The sequence below is a fragment of the Saccopteryx bilineata genome, chromosome 8, assembly GCF_036850765.1.
Source record: "Saccopteryx bilineata isolate mSacBil1 chromosome 8, mSacBil1_pri_phased_curated, whole genome shotgun sequence".
Classification (NCBI taxonomy): domain Eukaryota; kingdom Metazoa; phylum Chordata; class Mammalia; order Chiroptera; family Emballonuridae; genus Saccopteryx; species Saccopteryx bilineata.
This window is the reverse complement of record NC_089497.1, coordinates 95753913-95767267: the sequence shown is the minus strand read 5'-3', so window position 1 is coordinate 95767267 and position 13355 is coordinate 95753913. Positions and strand designations below refer to the sequence as shown.

The 13355-nt window shown below is 37.5% G+C and overlaps 1 non-coding gene across 1 annotated transcript; it reads left to right on the top strand.

Annotated features, from left to right (window-relative positions):
* Positions 1 to 2338: 2338 nt before the first annotated feature.
* TRNAT-GGU (transfer RNA threonine (anticodon GGU)) lies at positions 2339 to 2414 on the top strand. The gene has a single exon. It is a non-coding gene; the product is annotated as a tRNA-Thr (tRNA).
* The last annotated feature ends 10941 nt before the right edge of the window (positions 2415 to 13355 follow it).

The window sequence follows — 13355 nt, the reverse complement described above, 5'->3', positions numbered from 1 at the left end:
AAGCCCTACCTCACATAACATATTTTTAAGAAATATGAAAAACAGAGATAAAACTAAAGATGAAGCAGGTTTCAACTATCAAAAAATGACTTTGTGAGTTTCATGTGATGTGTAAGTTGATCATTTCTGTTAAATACTCAAAATTATTTCTTTAGATCTTGATCTATAAGTCTTAAAAGGGCTTAAAATTTTAAGGCAGATCAATTGCTTTCCATTTAAGGGAGAAAAAAGAAGAAGAATTCTTTATGAAGAATTGGCCTAGGCCAAGGATCTTATGAATGTATCAAATCTGCAATTACAAAAAGCAATTTCTTTGCCTTAGTTGGCTACTACTTTCCCACTATTCCTTGATTGTAGTACCGATGGTTACCTCAATACTGCTATCCTTGAAAATCCATGGAGGTACAGAGAGAGGGAGGCTGAAGTCAACAAGATTGACAGAATTATTGGCTTTATTTAATTCTACAATAAGCATAGTTACTTTACTTTTAGGTGTTAAACTTTCCATCTTATTCCTTGTGACATTTAACAAATGAAACCATCTTTCTATTAAAAGGCAATGGGAATATTTCAGAGGTATTCACATAGCTGCTTTGTCGATTAGTGACATATTGTTCTGCTGTGCACAACAATAACATTCCATGTATGGATTCAGAACTAGATATTGTCAACATTAGTGCCCAATAATGTTTATAAAGAGGAAGAAAAGTTAAACTCTGTTCGGCATCTATTTGAAATATTGAGCAATCCTCCCAGATGAAACTCATTCAGTTCAGTAATTGGTTTTCAAACAAATGCAATATTATGATATGTAGAATTAAGCTTAATGCACCTAGAAAATTCATCATGCATCTTTCATTTCAGACTTCAAGTTGGCAGTAAAGATTTCCATAAGATGCAGGATAATTTCTACAGAGTAAAGCAAACTTTAAATTAAAGTAAAATAAACACAGTTTAATATTGCCTCGTGATAGAATGTTTATTGTGATTATGAAGATTTCATTACTCTTAAAATTTCATCTTGACATAGTACTTGCAAATTTTTCTTTGCTTGAACCATTGACCACAATATTTGACATCTGGAGATGCATTGCATTAGCTGACACATAAATAAATAATTTTAGCATTTCTTAATCTTTGTATAAAAAAGTGGAATGAGAACTCATTTCACTATATCTCATTAGGGATTTATTTTTCAGAGAAAAATTAGGTAAAGGCTTAATAGATGTGGAAAATTATGAAAGGTTAATGCTCAACTTCTAAGTTATTTGTAGATATATTCCCCACTTTATCAAAATAATGTATGTCACGTAAATTATTATATGAAGTCAAAAAATATTTGAACCCTGAGATTCTGGACATGATCTCATGATATCTCACTTAATTGACAAGAAATTATAGGCAGAAAGGTAAATTGACTTCACTGACATCACAGAATTTACCAGTGACAGGCTTACATATATTGGTTTCTTTCTTTCTTTTATAAGTGAGAGGAATGGATACAGTGAGACAGACTCCTGCATGCACCCTGACTGGATTCCATCTGTCAATCCCCATCTGGGGCTGATCTTTGAATCAACAGAGCTATCCTCAGCACTGGAGGCCAACACTCAGACCAACTGAGCCACTGGCTGTGGGATGGGAAGAGAGAAAGAAGGAGGAGAGAAGAGATGGTCGCTTCCCATAGCTGCCCTGACCAGGGAATAAACCCAGGACATCCACATGCCAAGCTGATGCTCTATTCACTGGGCCAGCTTGCAAGGGCACATATTTTGGTTTCATACATTCATTTGTGCATATATTTATTCACTCAGTTATATATTTACTTTTGAAAGTTATTAGGAAATAGAAAACCAATATCACCTAGGACTTGGAAAGTCTTTGTGTACCCATTCATAATCAGATCCCACACTATTTAACCCATAGATAATCAGTAATTTGAATCTTATCATCCCTTGTTTTACATTACAGTTTTATACACACACACACACACACACACACACACACAGACACACTGCTCCCAAAAATTAGGGGATATTTTATCCCTTCATATTTATTTGAAAATATCTCTTAATTTTTTTGAGCAGTATATTTATGTGGGTGGAAGATAATGGGACAGGCCTATTTGCCTTTACAGATGACTGCTTTTTACACCTGTGACGACCTGCCTTGCTGTAGCCCTGCACTGAGGATGCTAACACTTGATAATGGCATCATTTCTGTGATCTCTACACAACTTAAACACATATAACCAACACCAAATGAAACTCTCTAATAATCAGCTGACATTATACAAAATAATTGCAGTTTAAAGAAAAAGATTAAAAATGTACATTAGGCCCTGGCCGGTTGGCTCAATGGTAGAGCATCTGCCTGGTGTGCAGGAGTCCCGGGTTCGATTCCCGGCCAGGGCACACAGGAGAAGCACCCACCTGCTTCTCCACCCCTCCCCCTCTCCTTCCTCTCTGTCTTTCTCTTCCCCTCCTGTAGTCAAGGCTCCATTGGAGCAAAGTTTGCCCTGGCGCTGAGGATGGCTCTGTGGCCTCTGCCTCAGGCGCTAGAATGGCTCTGATTGCAACAGAGCTACAACCCAGATGGACAGAGCATCGCCCCCTGGTGGGCATGCCAGGTGGATCCTGGTCGGGCACATGCAAGAGTTTGTCTGACTGCCTCCCTATTTCCAACTTCAGAAAAATACAAAAAAAAAAAGTACATTAGAGCTCTATAGAATTACTATAAATCAGATTTACCCTCTCCCAGAAAGTTGAAATGGGCTCACATTGAGATGGATGAAGGGATAACGTCATCATATATTGCCTGCCAGCCCTAAATGATAAGATTGAAATACAAACTTTGAACACACTTAGTGTAGTTGTTCAAATATAAACTGATACCCAATAAATCAGTTTTACTGATCTCTCTACCACTTTTTGTGTGGCTTTAGGCAGCGCTAATCTTTTCAAACATCATTGAATTTGTGTACAAAATTAAAAAAGATGAAAATCATATCCAACTCATGAATTTTTTATGAGGATTAAAGAAGATAATGTTGAAGTGCTCAGCATAGTACCATATCACAAAAGCCTGAGAAACATTAGTTAAAATAATTACAATTATCATTGCTGTTTTAAACAAGGCATTTTTTTTGTATAAATTTCTTTCTAAAATAAAATTCTGTTATGGGATGGCCACACAACCTGTGTTAGTTACAATGAATAAATTTATTACACTAAATATGTACAGTGGGTTTGGGACAGATCAGAAGGCAGGCTGAAAAGAGCATGCTCCCAGCTCAGTGGAAGCGAGAGGGTCTTGTTCCTGCAGAGTAGAGCAGGTTCTATGAAGAATATACTGAGACTTTGGCTGGTTGGCTCAGTGGTAGAGCATCAGCTGGGCATGTGGATGTTTCAGGTTTGATTCCTGGTCAGGGCACATAGGAGAAGCGACTATCTGCTTCTCCACCCTTCCCCTTCTCTCTATTTTTTTTTCTCTCTCTCTCTCCCTCTCTATTCCCCTGCTGTGGCCATGGCTCTGTTGATTCTAGCACATTGGCCTGGGTGCTGAGGATAGCTCTGTGTAGCCTCTGCCTCAGGCGCTAAAATAGCTTGATTATGAGCATGGCCCCAGATTGGCAGAGCATACGCCTCCGAATGGGGGTTGCAGAGTGGATCCTGATCAGGTTGCACGTGGAGTCTGTCTCTTTATCTCCCCTCTTCTTGCTTGGAAAAGAAGAAAAAATAAGAATATACTGAAAAGCAAGTGATACATGAGGAAGACAAAACAACTCATTTGCTGGGTTTTTGTTTGTTCATAGTTAATCCCTCTCACCACAATTAAAGGCATAAAATAAAGTCAGTGCAAAGAAGACAATCACATGATTGACATACGTAGAGCCCCCATCTGTCATCTGAGCATTGATACATTTTGCAATAGCAGGAGTTTCTCAAAGGTGAATCTCTCAGTTGCTATTACCTCTACATAAAACGCAAGGACATTTTGAATGTCAATTGCAACTGCTCTAAATAAACCTGGAATTTTTCTTTCTTAGTCCATATTTCCACAACCCCTAGTTTCTTTCTTGTTTAAACTGGAGAGATAATTTGCAACCTGTACTATGACTGAGAGGTTCAAATGGAATCAGATTGATGACAATGCTTTGTGAATTGTGAAACTCAGCTGAAGTTTCAGTTCTAGGGAACTAAATGGTCATCAGCCCACTGCCCTCTTCTAGAGTAAATATTTAGATTGTTATAGTAAAATTGCCTAGGCCTTAGTGACTTGAAGATGTGAGTTCAAATTAGAGCACTAACACTTACTGATTATGTTACCCTGGACAAGTTATTTAAGATACCTTTAAATTGTGGTTGCTTGACATTTGAAATGATAGTACATAACTGTACACAAATATTATGCCTTATATATATGAGAAAGAGAGAGAGGGAGAGAGACATTAATATTGGATTAAATCATTCAATTAGAAGTTTTCTAACAAAAAAAAAGTAGCCATATGAGAAGCTGTGTCATGTGTGTGTGAGTGTAATATACATTTTAGTGACAGAGATGTCAGGTATCTAAATAGTTTTTCTAAATAATTACTCAGTTATCAGAAGAGTTAAGACTGTTTCTGAGCTTGTCTCAGAAAGTGGAATACATTTGTAAAACTTTGGGTTTGATGAAAAGGATTTTACTAAAAACAGGCAGAAAGAAAGAGAAAATATAGTTATCATGGCATTCACACAAAAACCAAATAGATTTTCTGATTAAAAAAAAAACTTCGGGCCCTGGCCAGTTGGCTCAGCGGTAGAGCGTCGGCCTGGCGTGCGGGGGACCTGGGTTTGATTCCCGGCCAGGGCACATAGGAGAAGAGCCCATTTGCTTCTCCACCCCCCCTTCCTCTCTGTCTCTCTCTTCCCCATCCGCAGCCAAGGCTCCATTGGAGCAAAGATGGCCCGGGCGCTGGGGATGGCTCCTTGGCCTCTGCCCCAGGCGCTAGAGTGGCTCTGGTCGCAGCAGAGCGACGCCCCGGAGGGGCAGAGCATCGCCCCCTGGTGGGCAGAGCATTGCCCCTGGTGGGCGTGCCGGGTGGATCCCCGTCGGGTGCATGCGGGAGTCTGTCTGTCTCTCCCCGTTTCCAGCTTCAGAAAAATACAAAAAAAAAAAAAAAAAACTTCGGAGGATTCTCTAACGAGCATGAGGAGAACCTTCTCTCTTTACTGAGTCCAAATACCTCTCCCCCCTACATATGAGAATCTGCAGGTGGTACTAACAATGCATGAGAAGTGCCTTTAAAGACAGGCTGGTGAGGAGGCTATGGGCCAAGAGCTCTCAGGATAGCCTACACCATCAAAAAACAAAAAAAAAAACAAAAAAAAGACCACATATTCTTCAAGTTCTGAATAGGTTTTAACCATGTAGCTGTGTAGCTAAACATTACAAGCCACTTTGGTCTCTCTTAAAATAACCAGTAAAACTATCAGCGATTGAAAAACATAACACTAGAATAATAAGGAAGGGCACCTTACAATGCAGAACATTTTACCCAAATACATTGTAGCAAAAGGAAGAGTACTACTGTGAAAGCAATAGTAAACATATTTTATGTAGATAGGAAGGAAGAACAAGCCATATGTTATAACAATACAACTCTAAGTAAAATGTGTATGTTTCTTAAAAGTGTGGATTAGCATGATAGTCAGGAATGTGGATGAGATAGGTTTTGTATAAGAAAGATATAATAATAAAAATTAATTAAAACATGCTTTATAGTCTATAATATATTAATATGTGGTCTTTGAGATTATACATGGTAGTACTTACTATTTGAGGAATGACTTCATCCACCTAATTATATGGGAATATAACTAAATATAATCCAAATTACTTTGGGGCAAAATATCAGAGTTAAGGCAAAAGAACCACAACTAACTAAAAAAATGAACAGAAAGAAAACAGGGAGTTGATTCCTCAGGATTATATTCCTTCGCTGTGTATTACATCAATTTATAATTTTTTTTTAAATAAATTTTTATTAATGGTAATGGGATGACATTAATAAATCAGGGTACATATATTCAAAGAAAACATGTCTAGGTTATTTTGTCATTAAATTATGTTGCGTACCCCTCGCCCAAAGTCAGATTGTCCTCCGCCACCCTCTATCTAGTTCTCTGTGCCCCTTCCCCTCCCCCTAACTCTCTCATTCCCTCTGTGCCCCTCCCCCTCCCCCTAACTCTCTCCCTCCCTCCCTCCCATGTCCTCCCTACCCCCACCCCTGGTAACCACCACACTCTTGTCCATGTCTCTTAGTCTCATTTTTATGTTCCACCAATGTATGGAATCATGTAGTTCTTGTTTTTTTCTGATTTACTTATTTCACTCCTTATAATGTTATCAAGATCCCACCATTTTGCTGTAAATGATCTGATGTCATCATTTCTTATGGCTGAGTAGTATTCCATAGTGTATATGTGCCACATCTTCTTTATCCAGTCTTCTATTGAAGGGCTTTTTGGTTGTTTCCATGTCTTGGCCACTGTGAACAGTGCTGCAATGAACATGGGGCTACATGTGTCTTCACGTATCAATGTTTCTGAGGTTTTGGGGTATATACCCAGTAGAGGGATTGCTGGGTCATAAGGTAGTTCTATTTGCAGTTTTTTGAGGAACCACCATACTTTCCTCCATAATGGTTGTACTACTTTACAGTCCCACCAACAGTGAATGAGGGTTCCTTTTTCTCCACAGCCTCTCCAACATTTGCTATTACCCGTCTTGTTGATAATAGCTAATCTAACAAGGGTGAGGTGGTATCTCATTGTAGTTTTGATTTGCATTTCTCTAATAACTAATGAAGCTGAGCATCTTTTCATATATCTGTTGTCCATTTGTATCTCTTCCTGGGAGAAGTGTCTGTTCATGTCCTCTTCCCATTTTTTAATGGGATTGTTTGTTTGTTTGTTGTTGAGTTTTATGAGTTCTTTGTAAATTTTGGATATTAGGCCCTTATCTGAGCTGTTGTTTGAAAATATCATTTCCCATTTAGTTGGCTGTCTGTTTATTTTTATATCAGTTTCTCTTGCTGAGCAAAAACTTTTAATTCTGATGTAGTCCCATTCATTTATCTTTGCCTTCACTTCTCTTGCCATTGGAGTCAAGTTCATAAAATGTTCTTTAAAACCCAGGTCCATGATTTTAGTACCTATGTCTTCTTCTATGTACTTTATTGTTTCAGGTCTTATATTTAGGTCTTTGATCCATTTTGAATTAATTTTAGTACACGGGGACAGGCTGTAGTCGAGTTTCATTCTTTTGCATGTGGCTTTCCAGTTTTCCCAACACCATTTGTTGAAGAGGTTTTCTTTTCTCCATTGTGTGTTGTTGGCCCCTTTATCCAGGATTATTTGACCATATATATGTGGTTTTATTTCTGGGCTTTCTATTCTGTTCCATTGGTCTGAGTGTGTATTTTTCTGCCAATACCATGCTGTTTTGATTATCGTGGCCCTATAATATAGTTTAAAGTCAGGTATTGTAATGTCCCCAGCTTCATTCTTTTTCCTTAGGATTGTTTTGGCTATTCGGGTTTTTTTATAGTTCCATATAAATCTGATGATTTTTTGTTCCATTTCTTTAAAAAATCTCATAGGGATTTTGATGGGAATTGCATTAAATTTGTATATTGCTTTGGGTAATATGGCCATTTTGATTATATTTATTCTTCCTATCCAAGAACAAGGAATATTTTTCCATCTCATTGTATCTTTTTCGATTTCCCTTAACAATGCTTTGTAATTTTCATTATATAGGTCCTTTACATTCTTTGTTATGTTTATTCCTAGGTATTTTATTTTTTTTGTTGCAATCGTGAAGGGGATTATTTTTTTGAGTTCGTTTTCTAATATTTCATTGTTGGCATATAGAAAGGCTATGGACTTTTGTATGTTAATTTTGTATCCTGCGACCTTACTGTATTGGTTTATTGTTTCTAATAATCTTTTTGTGGAGTCCTTCGGGTTTTCGATGTATAGGATCATATCATCAGCGAAAAGTGATACCTTTACTTCTTCTTTTCCGATATGGATGCCTTTTATTTCTTTGTCTTGTCTGATTGCTCTGGCCAGAACTTCTAGCACCACGTTAAATAAGAGTGGAGAGAGTAGACAACCCTGTCTTGTTCCTGATTTAAGGTAGAAAGTCCTCAGTTTTATGCCGTTTAATATGATGTTGGCTGATAGTTTATCATATATGGCCTTTATCATGTTGAGATATTTTCCTTCTATACCCATTTTGTTGAGAGTCTTAAACATAAAATTGTGTTGTATTTTATCAAAAGCCTTTTCTGCATCTATTGATAAGATCATGTGGTTTTTGTTCTTTGTTTTGTTGATATGGTATATTACGTTAACCGTTTTGCGTATGTTGAACCATCCTTGAGATTCTGGGATGAATCCCACTTGATCATGATGTATTATATTTTTAATATGTTGTTGTATTTGGTTTGCCAGTATTTTGTTTAGTATTTTAGCATCTGTATTCATTAGAGATACTGGTCTGTAGTTTTCTTTCTTTGTGCCATCCTTGCCAGGTTTTGGTATGAGGGTTATGTTGGCCTCATAAAATGTGTTTGGAAGTATTGCTTCTTCTTCAATTTTTTGGAAGACTTTGAGTAGAATAGGAACCAAGTCTTCTTTAAATGTTTGATAGAATTCACTAGTATGATCGTCTGGGCCTAGACTTTTATTTTTGGGGAGGTTTTTAATAGTTTTTTCTATTTCCTCCCTGCTGATTGGTCTGTTTAGGCTTTCTGCTTCTTCATGACTCAGTCTAGGAAGGTTGTATTGTTCTAGGAATTTATCCATTTCTTCTAGATTGTTGTATTTGGTGGCATATAATTTTTCATAGTATTCTACAATAATTCTTTGTATATCTATGATGTCTGTGGTGATCTCTCCTCTTTCATTTTGGATTTTATTTATTTGAGTCTTGTGCCTTTTTTCCTTGGTGAGTCTTGCCAAGGGTTTGTCAATTTTGTTGATCTTTTCAAAGAACCAGCTCCTTGTTTTATTGATTTTTTCTATAGTTTTTCTGTTCTCTATTTCATTTATTTCTGCTCTGATTTTTATTATCTCCTTTCTTCGGCTGGTTTTGGGTTGTCTTTGTTCTTCTTTTTCTAGTTCCTTAAGGTGTGAAGTTAAGTGGTTCACTTCGGTTCTCTCTTGTTTGTTCATATAGGCCTGAAGTGATATGAACTTTCCTCTTATTACTGCTTTTGCTGCATCCCAGAGATTCTGATATGTCGTATTTTCATTTTCATTTGTCTGTATATATCTTTTGATCTCTGTGCTTATTTCTTCTTTAACCCATTCATTTTTTAGAAGTATGTTGTTTAGTTTCCACATTTTTGTGGGTTTTTCCCCCTCTTTTTTGCAGTTGAATTCTAGTTTCAAGGCTTTATGATCAGAGAATATGCTTGGTACAATTTTAATTTTTCTAAATTTGCTGATATTGCCTTTGTGGCCCAACATATGGTCAATTCTTGAGAATGTTCCATGTACACTAGAGAAAAATGTATACTCTGTCGCTTTGGGATGAAGTGTCCTGTAGATGTCTATCATATCCAGGTGTTCTAGTATTTCATTTAAGGCCACTATATCTTTATTGATTCTCTGTTTGGATGACCGATCTAGAGCTGTCAGCGGAGTATTGAGATCTCCAAGTATGATTGTATTTTTGTTAGTTTTTGTTTTAAGGTCAATAAGTAGCTGTCTTATATATTTTGGTGCTCCTTGGTTTGGTGCATATATATTAAGGATTGTTATGTCTTCTTGATTCAACTTCCCCTTAATCATTATGAAATGACCATTTTTGTCTCTGAGTACTTTTTCTGTCTTGTAGTCAGCATTATTAGATATGAGTATTGCTACGCCTGCTTTTTTTTGGGTGTTGTTTGCTTGGAGTATTGTTTTCCAGCCTTTCACTTTGAATTTGTTTTTATCCTTGTTGCTTAGATGTGTTTCTTGTAGGCAGCATATAGTTGGATTTTCTTTTTTAATCCATTCTGCTACTCTGTGTCTTTTTATTGGTAAGTTTAATCCATTTACATTTAGTGTAATTATTGACACTTGTGGGTTCCCTACTGCCATTTTATAAATTGCTTTCTGTTAGTTTTGTATCTAGTTTGATTCTTCTTTTTTGTTTTTCTATCATTTGTTTTTGTTTGTTTCTGTTCCATACTTCTTTCCTCTGTTGCTACCTTTTTTAAGTCAAGTGTTTTTGTGGTGGTTTTTTTAAGGGTGGTTACCATTAAGTAATGAAAAGGGTACCTACCATATTCATTGTAGTACCCTATCTTATAAGTATTTCTGCACTTCATTATCCTTTGCTACTGTTAATCTCCATCCTCTCCCCCCTTTTTTTCCTTTGTTGTCACAGTTTAAGTTTGGTTTTATTGTGTTCTTGTTGGAGCTGTTACTTGTGGTGTTGTTTTCTTTTGTTCTTTGAATCTGGTTGGAAAACCCCCTTTAGTATTTCCTGGAGTGGGGGCTTTCTGTTGATAAATTCTCTCATCTTTTCTGTATTTGTGAATGTTTTTATATCTCCTTCATACTTGAAGGATAGCTTTGATGGGTATAGTATTCTTGGCTGAAAGTCCCTCTCTTTCGGGGCTTTAAATATTGGGGTCCACTCTCTTCTAGCTTGTAGAGTTTCTGCTGAGAAATCTGATGATAATCTAATAGGCCTTCCTTTATATGTTGTACTCTTCTTTTCCCTGGCTGCCTTAAGAATTTTTTCTTTGTCATTGGTTTGTGTCATCTTTATTATGATGTGCCTTGGGGTGGGTTTGTTGGGGTTAAGAAAACTCGGTGTTCTGTTTGCTTCTTGAATTTGAGGCTTTAGTTCTTTCCACAGGCTTGGGAAGTTCTCGTCTATTATTTGTTTGAGTATATTCTCCATTCCATTGTCTTTCTCTTCTCCCTCTGATATACCTATTATTCTTATGTTATTCTTTCTGATGGAGTCAGACAATTCCTGTAGGGCTTTCTCGTTTTTTATTATTTTTGAGTCTCTTTCTTCTTCTCTCTGTTGTGCCTCAAGTTGTTTGTCTTCTATTTCACTAATCCTATTCTCAATCTGGGCTGTTCTGTTAGCTAAGCTTGTTACCTCGTTTTTCAGCTTGTGAATTGAGTTTTTCATTTCTGTTTGATTTGTTTTAATAGTTTCAATTTCCTTGGTAATATATTCTTTGTGTTCATTGAGTTGTTTTCTGATCTCCCTATATTGCCTTTCTGTGTTTTCTTGTATATCTCTGAGTATTTTTAAGATTTCTACTTTAAATTCTCTGTCATTTAGCTCCAAGGCTTCCAATATGTTAAGTCTTTTCTCCATAGATTTTTCCACATCTATTTGTGTTACCTCTCTTTCTTTTGTATCCATAATATTCGATTTCCTCTTTCTTATTGGCATCTGAGGGTGGTCTTGTTGATAGCACTAATTAGAATTAATAGAGAGTAAAAAGTAAAAAAAAAAAAAAAAAAGTTAAAACACCCTACAAAAAAAACAGTAATAATTTATTATTTCCCCCTTTTTTCTTTCTTCTCTTTCCCTCCTCTCCCCTCCTCAGGGAAATATCATGCCTATAATGGAGGGCCTGATTTGGGGTGAAGAGTTCAAAGGGCAAAAAAAGGGAGTAGGGACCTACTAAATGCATAAAAAAAAAAAAGGAAGAAAATTTTAGACAAGCATAAGATGATTTGCTTGTAAGTGATGGTCAACTAAGAGATATAATGAGAGGGATAAGAGGGAACCAGAGAAAAGGACCAAAAAAAGAATAATAAAGAAGAAAAAAATAAAAATAATAAGTAAAAATCTGTTGTATTAAGTGAAGCGAAGACTAAATACAATGGAGACCTTGGGTTGGGATGACCCAAAATGCCACAAAAATAAACAAACAAGAAAAAAACAAAAACAAAAGCAAAAAAGAAAAATAAAGCCAAAAAAAGCCTTGAGTCCCAAATTAACTAATTTGTTTGTGATTGAGGATTAAATGGGAGGAAAGTAAAACGAGAAAAGAAAAAACGAATAGAAAGGAAAAAATAAGAAAAAGAGAAAAATGAAGGAAGAAATAAAAAAGGAAGAGAAAAAACAAAATAAAGCAAAAAAACAAAAAAAACAAAAGAGGAGAGAGTGAGAGTTAAGTGTTTTGGAGTATAACCTTAAAGGAGGGTGAGGATGAAGAAGAGAAATAAAATGTAACACTCATGGGTAGTGTAGTTCAAGAAAAGGGAAGCATAAGATGGGCAGAGAATAGAAGGACTGAGGTGGAGGAAATAAAGGCAATAAGATAGAAGAAACAAACAACAACAACAAAAAAATTAGTGGAACAAGTTGTAAAGTCTGTGGATTTTTCTTGATTTTGAGAGGTTAACTTCTTCCTTTTTCTTTTCTCTCCCTCTTCCTGGTCGGTGACTCTGTACCCCAGGCTCTGCCCCTGTGTCACACTTAGGTAGGGATTTGCAGTTGATGGGATTCTATGGCAATGTCATATAATTGGCTTTAGTCTCGCTGGTAGTCAAGGCTTGTTGGCGTTTGCAGGGTCCAACGATGAGAGAGTTTGCTTTCCTGGATTCTCTCTCCTAGTCCCCCCTTTCTGAATTAGCAGCCTGGTGATCCAGCTATAAGGCTGCAACTGCTTCTGCCTGGGGAGTAAGAGGCTCAAAGACCTGGGAAATTCCCACTCTATCCCCACTCAGTGCAAGGCTTTGGGAAAGGCTCTGGCAGTCAGGGCCTCCAGTGTAATCAGGTGGGGGTGGGAGTCAATTGTTGTCAAGGTGACTGTTCAGCGCCTAGCATTCAGTTGGACCTCTCAACCCAGGCTTTCCACACTTTGTAGCCTGTTTTGGCTGGGAAGAAGAGGCACTAGTCTCTGCTTGCGACTAGTGTAGTATAGATCTTTTTATCTGCCAAGCCCTTCTTGTTAGCGTTTATCCCTGAATATGGAGGCTCTATCAATCAGAAGTTGCCCCCGCCCCTTTAGCGAGAGGCACTAAAAAATATCACGCCTCTTGTCTTGGGTCGCTGAACTGAGAGAGATCTTATCAATTAGAACCAAGGGTGCGCAGATTTCATGGGTTAAGCTAATTTCAGTGATTGGGTCGCAGCTGTGCTCCCGAAGGTATTTTGGCTGCCTGCGCGCGCCCCTCCCCCAACGCTTGATTGTTAGCTTGAATGGTTGGGTGAGGTGCTCCGCCCACGGAGAGAGTCTCCCAAGTAGAAGACCACCCTGGTGTCTCTCCCGCTCGCCCTGCCGCTGGCGGCTGGATCGCACCAGGCACAGGATAATGGGACACCCTGGGTGT